Source organism: Pinus tabuliformis, chromosome 5_2 (genome assembly GCF_031772625.1).
Source record: "Pinus tabuliformis cultivar Carrire ecotype Pingquan chromosome 5_2, CPIR1, whole genome shotgun sequence".
Taxonomy (NCBI): domain Eukaryota; kingdom Viridiplantae; phylum Streptophyta; class Pinopsida; order Pinales; family Pinaceae; genus Pinus; species Pinus tabuliformis.
Window position 1 is genome coordinate 712532420 of NC_142306.1, and position 15659 is coordinate 712548078.

Sequence of the window (15659 nt, forward strand, 5' to 3'; positions counted from 1 at the left end):
CACCTAGCAACAATGGAGAAATGACATACCTTTAAACAATTGTTCATGGACTGAAGTTTGGTCACTGGTTAGGGCACTCTTGTAGCCCATAACAAACCACCATCTGTGACCAAAACTCCACAAAAAAATTGTGGCCTCCTCCCTTCTTCAAGTATGGTAACTCACTACCTTCTTAAGCTCCTACAACACCCTGTTTTGGGCTTGTTTACCCTACCAAACATCCACTATAGGTTTACGGCCTAAACATTACAGGCATGTCACCCTCTCGTCCTGCTCAAGGAATAAACCACGCCTAAATGTGTCGAGAACAACTGTAATGATCCTTAATATGAATACAAGTGATAACAAACAAATAATACATGCAGCAAATTACAAAAACGAAATGTTCAGCAAACACCCATATAAAAGTTGCAAATGGAGAACTTCTAAGCCATTTTATTATATTTCTGCAAGTCAAATACAATAGATGATGGAATGGTGCACCTGGGCTTGTCTGGAAGGAAAATCGCTGAGATGAAGGTTGCCCAGTTGGTGCACCAATCTACACTGCGCTGCTAAGAAACTACTGCTCTACTGAAGTTCGAATGGCGGGAAGGTACACTGAAACTACCCAACAATTTATGTGCTTTTAACCCTAGACTCCTTGGCCAAAACCCACAAAAACCCAAAAATGGTTTGGCCCGATTTGGACTTCCCACAATCGACCCCCAAAGGCACTATTCAATCCCCAACAATTCTGCATTGTATTATGCAAAGATATAGCTTAAAAACCCACCTACGATGCTCATAAAATTATGAAATTTTACATTTGGGATCATTGTAAAAAACCCAGAAAGGATTTTGGCTGGTTTAGACTTCCTATTTTCGACCCCCTTCGAGCCTCACCTCAACTCTAGCTGCGAATTTCGACTTGCTAGAAACTACCTGTAAATCCACCTAAAAACTTCTCCAAAATGTTGAGTTCACCCGTGCTATCCAATCCCTGACTCCTAGGATGATCTCTTGGCCCAACTCAGCTGCTCCCAAGTATCACGAAAATCTGTTGTGTGGCCTCTGCGTCGTCCCCCAACCTAGTAGTTCGAATCGCTGGAATGTTGGCTCAACTGGCTGTAAAACCCAACAAGAACGCTGGTCTAGTGCTGCTACTTCAGCTCCCCAACTCCCAGACAAGAAATCAGATCTCCTCTTGCCTCAATCTCCCTCTGCGTGTTTCTTGGCTGCCCAAAAATACAAACTCCTTGCTTTGTGCTGGTTGGTGGTGCTATGTCACTGCCCCAGAACTGCTGAAATCCTTGTAGAACTGCCTCTCTAGGGCGGGCACGAATGATCCCCCTAAGTAGAGGTTGAATCTCTCGCTTGAGAGATTCGTGGTTGAACAGTCGATTGACTCAGCTAAACAGCAAGGTGAAAAATCAAGTGATTTTGTTTGCATGATGTATATGAATGAGTCCCAAAATGAGAGTTGCTGCCCCCTTATAACTCTTTGGGCCTCCCTTGCCTCACATGGGCCCCTCCATCCACCTATTCAACTTTCCATCCAAGCTATTCGAATGGGCCAATTCGAATTCCCATTTGGGTGGCCCCCACATTCCACTAGCAACCAAATTAAGTCTAATTGCCTCCTAAGTCACTAAGTTGAAAATGATGGGTTCTCTTCCTTAGCAAAATTGTGCAAAATTGTGTAGCAGCACGCTGTTACAAATGTGTTTGAGAAGGGACATGACAGTCCTCCCCTCCCAAATGTTGCTTGCCCTCAAGCAACCTCAAATATGGGTGCTCCAATATGTGCTCACCCTCCTAGGTGGCATCCTCATCCAGCAAGTTCTTCCAACGCTCCAAAAATCGCTTGTCCTCAAGCAATGCCTGAACGAGCATCCTCTCTAACTGTTGCTCCCCACTGTCACTGCAACATGTGTCAGGGTCCTAGATGTGCCATTGAATCATCCCTAACCTCAACACTATCTTGATATGAAAGAATCCTTCAATACCAGGATCCAGGCCATCCTGTCCAACATGAAGCTCCTCTCACTCCACTCATTATCTTGCCTAGTGCAAGTACCAGAAGTCCCTTACTCCATTAGTGACTCGCTAAAGCCCAATGGAAGATCTGTATGATCTCCCCCTACAGTAGCCAGCGCATCCCTGAAGGTTATTGAGTTGTGAAGAGTTGTGACGCCCTAGTTCGCTGCTAGTCCCAGAGTGGTGCCACCATGCTGACGTTGCGGTACTATGGCTATGTCATACCCCCCATCGTGCGTAAACGGTATCCTCCTCTCCTGGAACTCAATGGTGGAATACTAAAAGAGGCAAGACACATCCTGCCTGGGCATCTCCATGGCACCAAGGCCTACCCATCCAAATCTAACTCCGAACCTGTGCAGCAATAGAGAATGTCTGCCTTCCCATATGATGAAACCCTCTGTAAACCCCCATGTGTTATCCCAAGAGAGAACTATATCACTCTCTGTCACAACTCTGCTCATCACAAGTGATCTATCGATCAACTGAATCCCTGCATCCCATAGGTAGACTTGTTGTGACATAGCCCTAACAACTAATGGAATCCCTTTGGCCCTCATCTCTAGTCCCTGCATGCCACCCATATATAGGCTCCATACATCATGAACTAATCTGAGGCATGCTAAACTGTCCAGTGCCTGCCACTATGTAGTACTGATGACTACTGGAAACCACATGTGCCAAATAACTACCCCCTGAATGCAACCAATAAATGGGTATCTGATACGCGCAATCGATTCAGTGTATGCGAATCCATCCTGCTCCTGCCAACCATCGCCACTAGTTTGGCTACCCGCCCCCTGGAGAATGTGTCGATACAATGTTGGGAACCCGGATACATACTAGACAACTATCTCAGTCGTACACAGTATCCTCTACTCATGCATGGTCCAGACATGCCCTGTGGAAAGAGTGAAACATGTCTCCCCTATGACCAACTCCCTAGGCATAGGATTAGTGATGAATGATATTCCATCCCTGTCGGTGATCACCTCATCGCTCGACCTCTGGCTGTCAACTCGTGCACCGGCTCGATGCATATGCTGAGAAGTCTCTCCTCTATCGCACCAAGTGTCATCTAAATATCTTGGGTGAGCTCCCCATCCCCTGCTGCTCGTGCCCACGGTGTCAAAGGACAACAACCATATCGCCCGTTCCTGTAAGTGACGTAGAAGAGGGTCAGGGGTGTGAGTCCCCGTGGATACCATCAAGTATCGCTCATCTGCGCCCCCATCAATCCTGGGTGAACTACACCCAAAGGTATGCCCGATATCCCTGTCCATGGGTGTCCCTGAAGGCAACACTCCAAGACCTCATTGTACAACACCATATGCCTCTGCATACCACCGATTATCCCAGTACTCATGGACATGCCATTGTACACCGTGGCCTACCCCTATACACTATTGGATACCCTCAGCTGCAGTTATGCCATCCTGTACCGTCCTGCTTCCTACCTGTGTCACTGCACCTGTCACTCCCCGCATGTACTCACTACGATGTGAGACACTCCCACTCCACAACGCAATCCAACACACTACAGCACACCACCAGGCATCTTCATGCACACTTGTAGACCACTGCTCAATGGTAGATGCTCCCACATGTCCCTAGATATGATGGCCAAGAGCTATGTCTCTACGTGTCAGGCCACACCCGATCAGTATCATCACCTCCACCATTGCATCATTATCCCTGCTGATGAATGGATCTTCCCTCCAAATCCCCCCTAAGGGATCCGAGAAGTGACTCTCCCTATGTGTCAGCAGTGATGCCACCACTGCTCTGCTCCTCTGCGTCCTTTGTGCCCCACACAAAAGTGAAGAGCCCCCAGCTCCATGCAAGGCACCGTCTGGTGGCCTGCCAATGCCACCTCCTCCAACAAACTCCTGCCAGAGTATGTTGATCACCCAGTGATCCTGTGTACAAATTCCATACCAAGAAAACCAAAAGAGTTTGTCCATAAATTGGTCAGCCACTGGTGCTGACTAAGACTCCCCTAGTGAATGTGCATGCTCAACTGCTAGGTCAATTGCACCATCCTGGTTGTAGTCAACCGACATACGTGCAAAATGATAAGTGGTCCCTCCTGAATCCCAATGCCAGTCAGGGCTTTTAGCATCCCCAGTGCCTAGAAACTCCTTATGAGCTCCACCTGGGTCCACTAACATCTCCATAGTCCACTCCACCAGGTACCAACTCATAATCTCTCGCCACCCAACCCCAAGAGAGGGATTGAATGCACGAACTCCTGCACATAGAACAACCCCAGCATGCGGGTGTTGCACCCTATGCAACTCAAGTCGCCTCATCTTGCTATCCTGGTCAATACATACAATCTGACTAGGTAGCTTTGTCCCCCTCTGTCCAATGGGCCAAGGTAACCTAACAGCGTTGTTAGCCCTATCTATGTATGCCCGCAGAGGGCTGCTCTCACTCTCCAATGTGCACTCTAGCTGTACTAATAGGGAATCCAAGTACTCCCCAAAGTGAGTCAATTTGGCCGTGGACTCGGCACAAACCACTCTCATGCCCTCCATCTCCTCGTTCTACTATAGAATCGCCTCTTGAACTAACACTGCCTTCCTGTTTAATGCTATAAGGTCGTCCTGAAACTGATGGAACTGTCGTGGGCATCTATCACCTGTAAACTCGGTCACAACTCTAGATACCTCAGCAATTGTTGGCATCTCGTCCAGGGATGGGACCCCCTCAACAAATGGCTCTATGCAAGTAGGCTCTATCCTCTCCAACAGGGTGTCAATTGGGGCTATCATAGAGGTCTCTAATAAAGGTGACTCCTGCGCCACACCGGGTATATCGATGTGCTCCTCACCATCCTATGGGCTCTCAGCATCATGCTCAACCTCCTCCCCAGGCTCCTAATATCTGAAGTCAGGTCTCCACCAACAAAAGTGCCCCCTACTCTCACCCTCTAACTGTCTTTGTCTTGTCTGCTCCTTTTCAGGAGATCTGGTGCCCTAATCAGGTCAACTTTCCCCACACGATGTAAATGGTTGCACCCCCATGGCCTGCTCACCTCTAACGACTTTATTGTAAGGGTGAGGATGGGTTTGGTCTGTCATCCTCCTCAACTCGGCCAACCTCTCATCGTCCCAATGAATTCTACCCCATAATTTCTGCATATTGGATTTCCCTTGAGCCATGGGTTTGTCTCCAGTTTCACCCATCATTGTGCACTCATACCCAAAGTTTCCATGATCTTCTGGCTAATTTCTCACAGCTAGGCCAAGATCATGCTCTGATACCATTATAATGATCCTTAATAGGAATACAAGTGATAACAAGCAAATAATACATGTAACAAATTACAAAAATGAAATATTCAACAAACACCCATATAAAAGCTGCAAATGGAGAACCTTTGAGCCATTTTATTATATTTCTGCAAGTCAAATACAATAGCTAATGCAATGGTGCACCTAGACTTGTCTGGAAGGACAAGCATGACCAAACCCAGGTAGGAAAATGGCTGAGCTGAAGGCTGCCCAATTGTTGCACCAATCTGCACTGCACTGCTCAGAAACTACTGCTCTACTAAAGTTTGAATGGTTCGAAGGTGCACTGAAACTACACAGCAATTTATGTGCTTTTAACCTCATACTCCTTGGCCGAAACCCACAAAAACACAGAAATGGTTTGGCCCGATTTGGACTTCCCAAAGCCACTATTCAATTCCCAACAATTCTACATTGTCTTCTGCAAAGATATGGCTTAAAACCCCACCTTCGTTGCTCGGAAAATTATGAAACTTTATATTTGGGATCCTTGTCAAAAACCCACCCAGAAAGGATTCTGGCTAGTTTATACTTCTTATTTTCAACCCCCTTAAAGCCTCACCTCAACTCTAGCTGCCAATTTTGACTTGTTAGAAACTGACTGTAAATCCACTTGAAAACTTCTCCAAAATGCTGAGTTCCCCTGTGCTATCCAATCCCTGACTCCCAGGATGATCTCTTAGCCCAACTCAGTTTCTCCCAAGTATCATGAAAATCTGTTGTGTGGCCTTTGCATCGTCCCCCAACCCAGCAGTTCGAATTGCTGGAGTGTTGGCTTAGCTAGTTGTAAAACCCAACAAGAACGATGGTCTAATGCTACTACCTCAACTCCCCAACTCCTGGACAAGCAATCAGATCTCTGCTTGCCTCAATCTCCATCTCTGTGTTTCCTGGATGCCCAGTAATACGCACTCCTTGCTCTACGCTGGTTGGTGGTGCTATGTCACTGCCCCATAACTCCTGAAATCCTTATAGAACTGCCTCTCTAGGGTTGGCATGGATGGTCCCCCGAAGTAGAGGTTGAATCTCCCACTAGAGAGATTCGTGGCTAAACAGCCGGTTGACTCAACTAAACATCAGAGTGTAGAGTAAAGTGATTTTGTTTGCAAGATGTATATGAATGAATCCCAAAATGAGAGCTTCTCCCTCATTATAACTCCCTGGGGCTCCCTTTCCTCATGTGGGCCCCTGCATCCACCTATTCGACTTTCCCTCCAAGCTATTCGAATGGGCCAATTCGAATTCCCATGTGGGTGGTCCCCACATTCCTCTAGCAACCAAATTAAGTCTAATTGCCTCCTAAGTCCCTAAGTCGAAAATGATGGTTTCTCTTAGCCAAAATTGTGTAGCAACACCCTATTACAAACATGTTTGAGAAGGAACATGAAAACAACTCCCTCTCCTCACGGCCTTCTTGTAGATTGACACGCCCTTCAACAATCACAAGAAAATCCTTAACATCTCTTCTCTCCTTAGTTGAAGATGCTACTAACCTACGACCTAAACATGTATGCCCTTCTCTGTATGCCAGTTGCCTTCTATGTTAGATCTGCTTGCTTGTGTTTCCCCTTGGATGTGATTCAAGGCTCCTCACACACCTCTTATTGTAGAAATTCCTTGTAGATTCAAAACTGCTTATGAAATTTACTAAATCAAAAGCTTGAATCTACTCTACTCAACTGCAGAAAACAATTAACGATCACCAAATCATAGCATAAACATGAGATAAGATTCAATCACATATTACACATGGATTTTTGTTAAAATTGGAAACCAGGGAAAAACTTCATGTGGGTCATCTTATTCATGGCTGATAATATTTTTATTAGATTCCTCTCATCGAGAGGTGTAGGATTGATATAAAGATCATCCGATTCCGATAAGTATTCATGGAGATATGAATTTATTTTGATTATGGAATTATTATCAAGCCGACCTACAACTCATATAGGCTCAGAAGCTCAACAGTCGCATCTATTCACCCACCAACGTTGTGTATAAATAGAAGATGACTTTTCCTCATTTGGACTCACTCATCTCATCACATCTCTCTCTCTCTACTGCGCAAAAATGAGTCTCTTCTCTACTGCGCTGAAATGGGTCTCTCTCTCACACATGTGAAGCCGGAAGCTGTTGAAACTGAAGCTGCAACTTCAGAAGTAAAGATTGACTTGTGTGGCCTAGAAGATCTCCTCTTTGGAACTGCGTTGTAGATTCATCTGAACCTACTCTGAAAGCCGCAACTTTTGGTGGTGGAATGAAGTCAATCCAATGAACGGTTTGCAAGATATCGACTGCCCTAGTTTGAAGCCGGAAACTGCTGAAACTGAAGCTACAACTGCAGAAGTAAAGATTGACCTGCGTGGCCTAGAATATCTCCTCATTTGAACTGCGTTGTAGGTTCATCTGAACCTTCTCCGAAAGCCGCAACTTTTGGTGATGGAATGAAGTCAATCCGACGAACGGTTTGCAAGATATCGTCTGCCCTAGTTTGATAATGAAGCCACTAATGCTGATGTTGTTGATCTAGGGTTTGCTACTGCTAATATGAATAAGATATATTGTACTATTTCTCTCTGTTGAATTATTGAAGATAAAAGAGGATTTGATCAAAGGGTTTCCCCACACATTGTGGGGTTTGTCCCTCGCTAGCCGCCACATCTTGTGTCTCTTGTCTTGGCTTGTTTTCTATCGATTGTTTAATGTTCTATCTGCACTTTACTTTATGTATATGTGATTGCTAATCTGTGGAATATAATAAGAAAAAAAAGTAAAATGTTATAAGCATATAACATACCATAACTTAACATGGTATCAAAGCTGAGGTGAAGACAAAGCCTGAGCAAGAGCAAGAACAATCATCGAAGAGAAGATTGGCAAGGCTATCCTAAAAGAACTATGGGGTCCTCAACACTCTTTCCTACCGAAGACAAGCTCCGTGAGAAAGCTGACTATCACGGATGGAAGATGTCTATCGATCTAACCCTTGAGAATCAAGGAGTGTTGGATCATGTGAGAGGCAATATTGTTGAGCCTCCATTAAATGCATCCGCTGATGCCTGAAACAAATGGAAAAATGGAGAAGTCAAAACCATAGAAGATCATCTGGGACTCTATCGACAAGCACTTGGTGGCCTACATCTCTGAACTGGACACCTCCAAGGAAATCTACGACAGACTGGACTACTCTTCTGAACTATAATGTAATTCCTGGTTTCGAGGAATTAATGGCTAGATGCATTCAAGAAGAAACAAGGGAAGAAGTGCAAGAAATGCCCATGCCTAAAGGTCCTCCTGCTGCCTTTTCTTCTCATGCAAAGAGAATAAAGGACTCACACTGGGACGATGATCAAAATCCCTCTGATGGCAAATCAAAGGAATGACAAATTCAACAGCAAAGGTAAGAGGAGAGCTGGAGATCGAGGAAGAGGACAACCATTCAAGAAGGCTAGAAATTCCAAGATGTATTAAATGCACCTGACCTCAAAAGGAACCTAGTGTCCATCTTGGCAATGGAAGACAGAGGCTACAAGGTAACCTTCAACAATGGCAAGGTATGTATATGGAAAAATAATGTTAAAGATGCCTTTACTCTTGGGTTTAGTGTTGATTCATTATATCAGGTCGATGGAAGTCCGCTAGGTGTCATGTCTTGTGACACAACTCTTTAGTCCGAACTTTGGCATCGGAGGTTTGCCCACCTTCATTACAAAGCTCTACCCGATGTAAGACAGATGGTAACAGGGATGCCCGAATTCCAAGTAGAGAAAGAAGGTGTATGTCCGGGATGTGCCGAAGGAAAGCTCAAAAGGGGACCATTCCCCTCAAGCCAAAGCAAGACCTCCGATATATTACAGTTGGTTCACTCAGGCATACCTGAGGTTGGCATTAAGAGGGAGACTACTACACCACATACTCCTTAGCAGAATGGTGTGGTGGGAAGGAAGAACCGCACGATTGTGGAAGCTGTCCGGGCCATGCTACATGATTAAAGACTTCCGAAGTTTCTATGGGCTAAAACTACAAACACTGCCGTATATGTACAAAATTCGATGCCCTCATCAAGCATTGGGTTCCAAGACTCCTGAAGAAAAGTTCACTGGTAAGAAACCTGATGTTTCTCATTTTAGAATTTTTGGAAGCCCTGTATATTTTCATGTGCCGAAAGAGAAAAGAAATAAATTGGGTGCATCTGGAAAGAAGGGAATTTTCGTGGGCTATGGTGAAAATACTAAAGGCTATAGAATCTATGTAGCCGGTCAAAGGGAAGTCGTAATTAGTCATGATGTCACCTTTGACGAAGATATGGCTCTCAGTAAGGTGAACAATCTTCCGACTTTGAGGAGATCTCAAGAAGCCGACAGCAGGGAACCGAAAGAAAAAGGCTGATGAATCAATGCCTGATGTAGAAGAAGCCATGGATCCGATTGATCCTCCTCCACATGAGCCTTCCTCTTCTAGGAAGAGGCCTTCATGGCTTAGGGGACTACTTGATGATGCTGAAGGACATGCTGCACCCCAAGGAACCTTTTGTGAAAGTAAGAAACCCAATAGGTATCAGGGATACTTGACCATCATGAGCACGATCATACAAAATAAGCCTTCATCATTCTCAGACGCCATCAAGCATCAAGTATGGAAGGATGCTATGACCGAAGAATATGAGTCTATCATGAAGAATGATGTCTGGGAAGTAGTTCCCAAACCCCAGGGCAAGACAGTTGTTACTTCCAAATGGATTTACAAGATAAAGCATGCAGCAGATGGAAGTATGGAAAAGTATAAGGCTCGTTTTGTTGCTCATGGTTTCTCCCAGAAGGAAGGTATAGACTATGATGTGATATTTGCACCTGTTGCCAGATATACGACCATCCGCTTGATCATAGCCCTTGCCACTTCACAAGGATGGAACCTACATCAGATGGATGTCAAGACTGTGTTCTTGCATGGTTTGATCAAAGAAGAGGTCTACGTGGAGCAACCCGAAGGATTTGAGATTTATGATTGAAAATCTCATGTATGTAGGTTGAAGAAGGCTCTCTATGGGCTGAAGCAAGCACCCCGAGCATGGTATGAGAGGATCGATAACTACTTGATGAAGTCGGGATTCACTAGGAGTGAAGCCGATCCTAACCTTTACTTTAAGGTTGAATATGACAAGCCTATCATACTGGTGTTGCATGTGGATGACCTATTTCTAACAGGTGCAAACCCTCTCATTCACAAATGTAAGAGGGAGATGGCTTCTGAATTTAAAATGAAGGACCAAGGACTTGAAGTGTGGCAGAAGCCAAGGGAAATTTTCCTATCTCAAGGAAAATATGTGGTAAAGATATTGGAAAGATTCGGTATGATGGACTGCAAGCCTGTGACTACCTCAAGGATCTTAACTTTTAGAAGTTATATGGTAGTGATGTCGGACCAGACTTGGGAAATGCCTCTGAGTTTCAAAAACTCATTCGCATTGATGTTCTTGGTGAACCTCCGTCCGAACATATGTTTTGCAGTTAGTGTTTAGTCAATTTAGTGTTCCTAAATTGATGTCATTAATTGTCAACCCGGGGCTCGTAAGCTGATGAAGTGAAGGTGTACTATATGTACTTAAGCAACCTCTTAGAGCTTTTTGTCGTTTGGGGTGTTGTTTGTGGTTAATTTATCTTCCTAAGATGGAGTGATGTTTTTATAAACAGATGAGTGATGGTGTGTGTAAGGTGAATTCTAGATGAGTGAAGGTGTGTGATTAGTGGTTTCTAACTGCTTGCTAAAAAGGAAAAGCTTGAAAGAAATAAATAACTTGAAATGACTTGAAAGCAAAGAACCACTTTCTAATGGCACTAGACACCATTCATGCTGCTGCAAATAAAAGGTAAGAAAATCACTTTAAAAACCAATGATAGTGTTTATCTCTTCCTAACTCCCTGCTTCTAACACATAGTACTGTGTAAAACACGATTAGGAAGTAGCTAAAGATGAGTTAGAAAAGTGATCAAAAATGAGAAAAATCTACTTTAAAGACTAGTTATAATGTTTTGCTCTTTCTAACTCTCTGCTTCTATCATATGGTACTATGTAAAGCACGATTAGAAAGTAGTTAAAGATTAGTCTAAAAAGTACTCAAAGCCAGCTGTAAGTTATTAGTATTCTGATCTCTAAAAGATAAACAATTTGTGATAAAGAGACCATTCATATGTTAGCAGACAACTTTGAGAAATTAAACTAAAAATCAGCTATGAAAGTAAAGGCAGCAACTTTGAATTTGTCAACTGAAAATACCATCAGTTATAAAGCAAATACATAAACACAAAAACAATCCCGGGTTAAAAACCTGCAAAAGAACAATATTGATCAGCTTAAAATAAAGGCTGGAAATGAAATAACATGAAAGTGAATCAAGCTGTACATGTTTCAAAGAAAAGAAATGCTGAATGGAAAATAAGGAAATGTTGAACATAAAATACTATACAAGGGCAGTCATGAACAGGGGCCCTCCATTCATAATACCCAAAGAAGACTCAAAGAATTGAAAACTTCAGAACAACATTGCTTCTATTACTCCATGTGCAGAAAATTACAGTCAAGAGTGCTAGAACAGCACTATCAAAACAGAGTCTTGAAATGCACTAAAATTATAACAAGTTCATAAAACACAGCAACTAAAAAGTAACATTAAGCGTATGCAAACGCTAGTTTTTATAGGCATCTAAACGATTGCCTAATGCATAAGGCTAGAAACTGAAATCTAACTAATTTGTCATGCGTAATAAAGGTTCAGCAACACGTCATAAGCCTCGTGGATGAGCTGGAGGTTCTGGTCGTTATGGGAATTGAATCCAGAGTTGGATTATGTCTTCCACAACCTGCGTAACACGGACAAGTCACCAATTGCATTGACGTGACCCAACAGCTTACGTATCACCGTTTAAGCTGCCTTTGTTGACCGTGGCTTGACCCTCGTTGACCGGAGGTGTAGATGATGTGGCTGACCGAACTAACAGCACAGGAACCTCGAGCACCTTTATCCCTACATGCCCATGTGGCTCGTTTTGCAAAATGACACGTGGAACCTTGAGATTAACAAAAAGGCTGCGGAATCTCCAGATGGCTGCGGAATCGCTGAATGGCTGCGGAATTGCCAGACAGCTGCGGAAACTCTGTAAATATGTCAAAATCTAAACAAAACAGTCACACATTAGCAAAGTTCACTTAATCATGCTTAAAGTCATCTAATGTAATGATCTGGGTTGGTTTGCAAGGAAAATGAGGCAAAAGAGAGAGATGAATGAGGGAAAACTGTAGGTAATGATGGATAATCAAGTGTAAAGTAGAGGCTCTACATACCCCCACTACGAGGGCATTGTATGTCCTCATGCAATCAAAAACATTGTTCAGTCCACCTGCTGGGATGCCTCTGCTAAGACATCCAGCCTTCTCTTCTTTCTCTGTGAGGCCACATTGACTCTTGGTCTTTTCATCAAACACCTGAATTTTAGATTGATCAAGGCTCTGTTTAATTTCCTGCATCTCTTCTTGAGCTTTTTGTTTTCCTTTTGCCACAGGCCCATATGAAGCATGGTGTTATCTTGGACCATCTTGTCCACATTGCTCTGTACCTTCAGTTTTTCATTTTCTTGTTTGATGTGGCGATTTAGTACCTCCAACTCAAATATTTCCTGCTTCAGTGATTGAACTTGCTGCTCCAAAGGTTGAACAGTGCTTGGACCAGCAGCTGATTGTTCTAACATCTCCAGGTAATTATAAACTTTCTGCTGATCTGGGTCAACCTCAGGTGACTTCTTAGGACTATGCTCATACTGAAATTCAGATCCATGTTCATATTCAGGTTCATGCTCAAAAGGACTTTCCTCACGTGGAGGACTGGTCTCAACATACTCAGCGTGTGGAGGGCTTTTCTCAAAGTCAGGACTTGTAGCAACCTTTTCAGGTGTGCTCAAGTCAATGATGAGTGACTTTTTACCCTTTGTGGCCCCTACTTTTCTTTGTAACCTGCTGCTTCTTCTCACGGTGGTGATGTTCTGTTTTTCTTTTTGTGCCTTTTGCTTTTGTTTTTCCACCTTCTTGGAAAGGGCAGTTTCATGGAGTTTGGACATTCTTTGTGCTAAGGGCTGAGTATCTTCTTCACTAGAGTTCTCAAGAGTAGCGTAAGTTTCTTGGGCTACATCTTTGCCTTTATCTTTCTTTTGTTTCTTCCTACTCTCTTTTCTCTTTTGAGCAACTTCTTGGGCAAGTTCTGAAAGGGTTTCTGTGATGACTCTTTGAGCTGTTTGATCAGTGTCCACAGCAGGCTCAGGATCAATTTCATGTCCAGAATTATGTACATCAGTTTCTTCTTCAGTCTGTTCTTGGACAACAGTTTCAGGGGTAGCCTCTTTTCTTTTTCTTCTACTCTTTCTAGGCACAGAGGTTTCTCCTGCTTCTTCAAAATGGTTTCTCACAAGAAATCTCTCCCAGGTATCTCTTTTTGCTTTCAATTGTTCCTCAACTAGCATCTTAACAAGACCATGATGATACAGATGTGATTCAATGTTTCTTGGGTTCCTTTGGACAATTGAACACATTTTTCTAAGACTTGAGAGTAGAAAATATGGAAGGTTAATATCTTCTCCTAAGAAATGCATCATGACTTTGGCATGGTAAACATATAAAACTCCAAACCTTCCCTCACAAGTAAAGAATTTTTGCACTAATAAAAGTAAAGTTGTCCATTCTTCCTTGACATAAGTAACAGGAATCCCTTTTGTAAAAATGCTGGTATCCATACCTGGATTCTTTAAGATTTGCTTCCACTGTTGGTCTTGTACTGATCTGTTTTTAAACCATCTTTCTCCAGATTGTGGGAGTGAAGTGGCATGTGCTATACTGCTCTCAATGACTGTAAACTTTAGGTCCCCTATCTCCACTTGATTGTCTTTGTCTCTGAAGGAACGTGCAAAGGCCTTCGTAACCTCTTTGTGGTAACCTCTGAATTTCTGGATGCATTGGAGCCAGTTTGCTTTCTGTAAAGCCTCCTTGACTTGAGGATATCCCTCCAGAAATTTTGAACCCTCTGGTTCTACTCTTAAGAGTTTACCCATTGGCTCTACGGCTCTGTTCTAAGACTTTTGGAAAAAATGTTACACGGCTTCAACAGTGGCCCTAACACAGTAAATTTACGACTCTAATGTAACAGCCGTAACATACGTTCACTGATAATCAGAATTAGCAGAGAGGAAGAAGTAAAACAGAGTATGGCTAAGGTAGCAGCGTAGTGAGCACAGCGGAATAAGGGAACTGTGGAAATGAAACAGCGTGAATGGAATGATACGAGAGTATGAGGGTTATGAAATGATGGGTAGAAATGGTTAGGTCCTTAGGCTTCGGTCATGGGTTTACACTTGGCTGCGGGAATTATGACGTAGAGAGACGTAGTACAGTAGTCTACGTCACTTAGGTACGAAAACCTTAATGGAAGAGCAACCGCAATTGAGTTTCAAAATCGTGATGAACATGACCGATAAGTGTGGGGGCTACGTGGATTTTTGGTCGCATGATGGGAAAGACTGGTAATCATTACATTAAATGGCAAGAAACATAACCCTGAAACTTTGCAAAATGAGATAACCGTAAGTTTAGGATTTAGATCATACCTCATATCCGCGCTTGGATTGCCTTTGATTATTTTCCACTAACCCTTCATTGTTTTATTGTTGTTGCATGACTCTTTTCCACTTATTGTTGATGACTTCTGAACTGTAAATTTCTTTTCAAACAGACTGTGTTTTTTTTTTATGCAGGTGCAGAGGGCTGCGGAATGACTGAATGGCTGCAGAATTGCCAAACAGCTGCGGAAACTGCAGTGATACCCTCCGGCTGCACAAAACAACTTCAGTTATCTAAAAAATGACTTTATTGATGGAATGAAATTTAATGAATGGATGGATGGATGGAAAGAAATGAGGTGAAGTGAGAGTGATTAAATGAATGAGATGGTGAATGAGGTGGATGAAATGGCGAAATGAGATGGAAGAGATAGAGATTTTTTTGGAAAACATGAGGTGTCAGGTGACCCTGATTTTCACCTCAGGTTTTCTGCATAAGACTGCCAATCAGAAATTGGTTTTCAGGCTTATACATTTATTTTTTCTTTTTTTCTTCTTTTTTTTTCAAAAAAACAAAGATTAGGCTGATGGAGGAGAAGAATCCTTCTCCACCAACCTGATTGCAGAATCTTCTTTAAACAACTTGACAAACTCTTCTTTTGAGAATGGCTTTTGGTAGATTTTCAAGCGATGGCCATTCACAATGAGAGGAGTATGAAATTCATCAATAGTTTTCACTCGAACT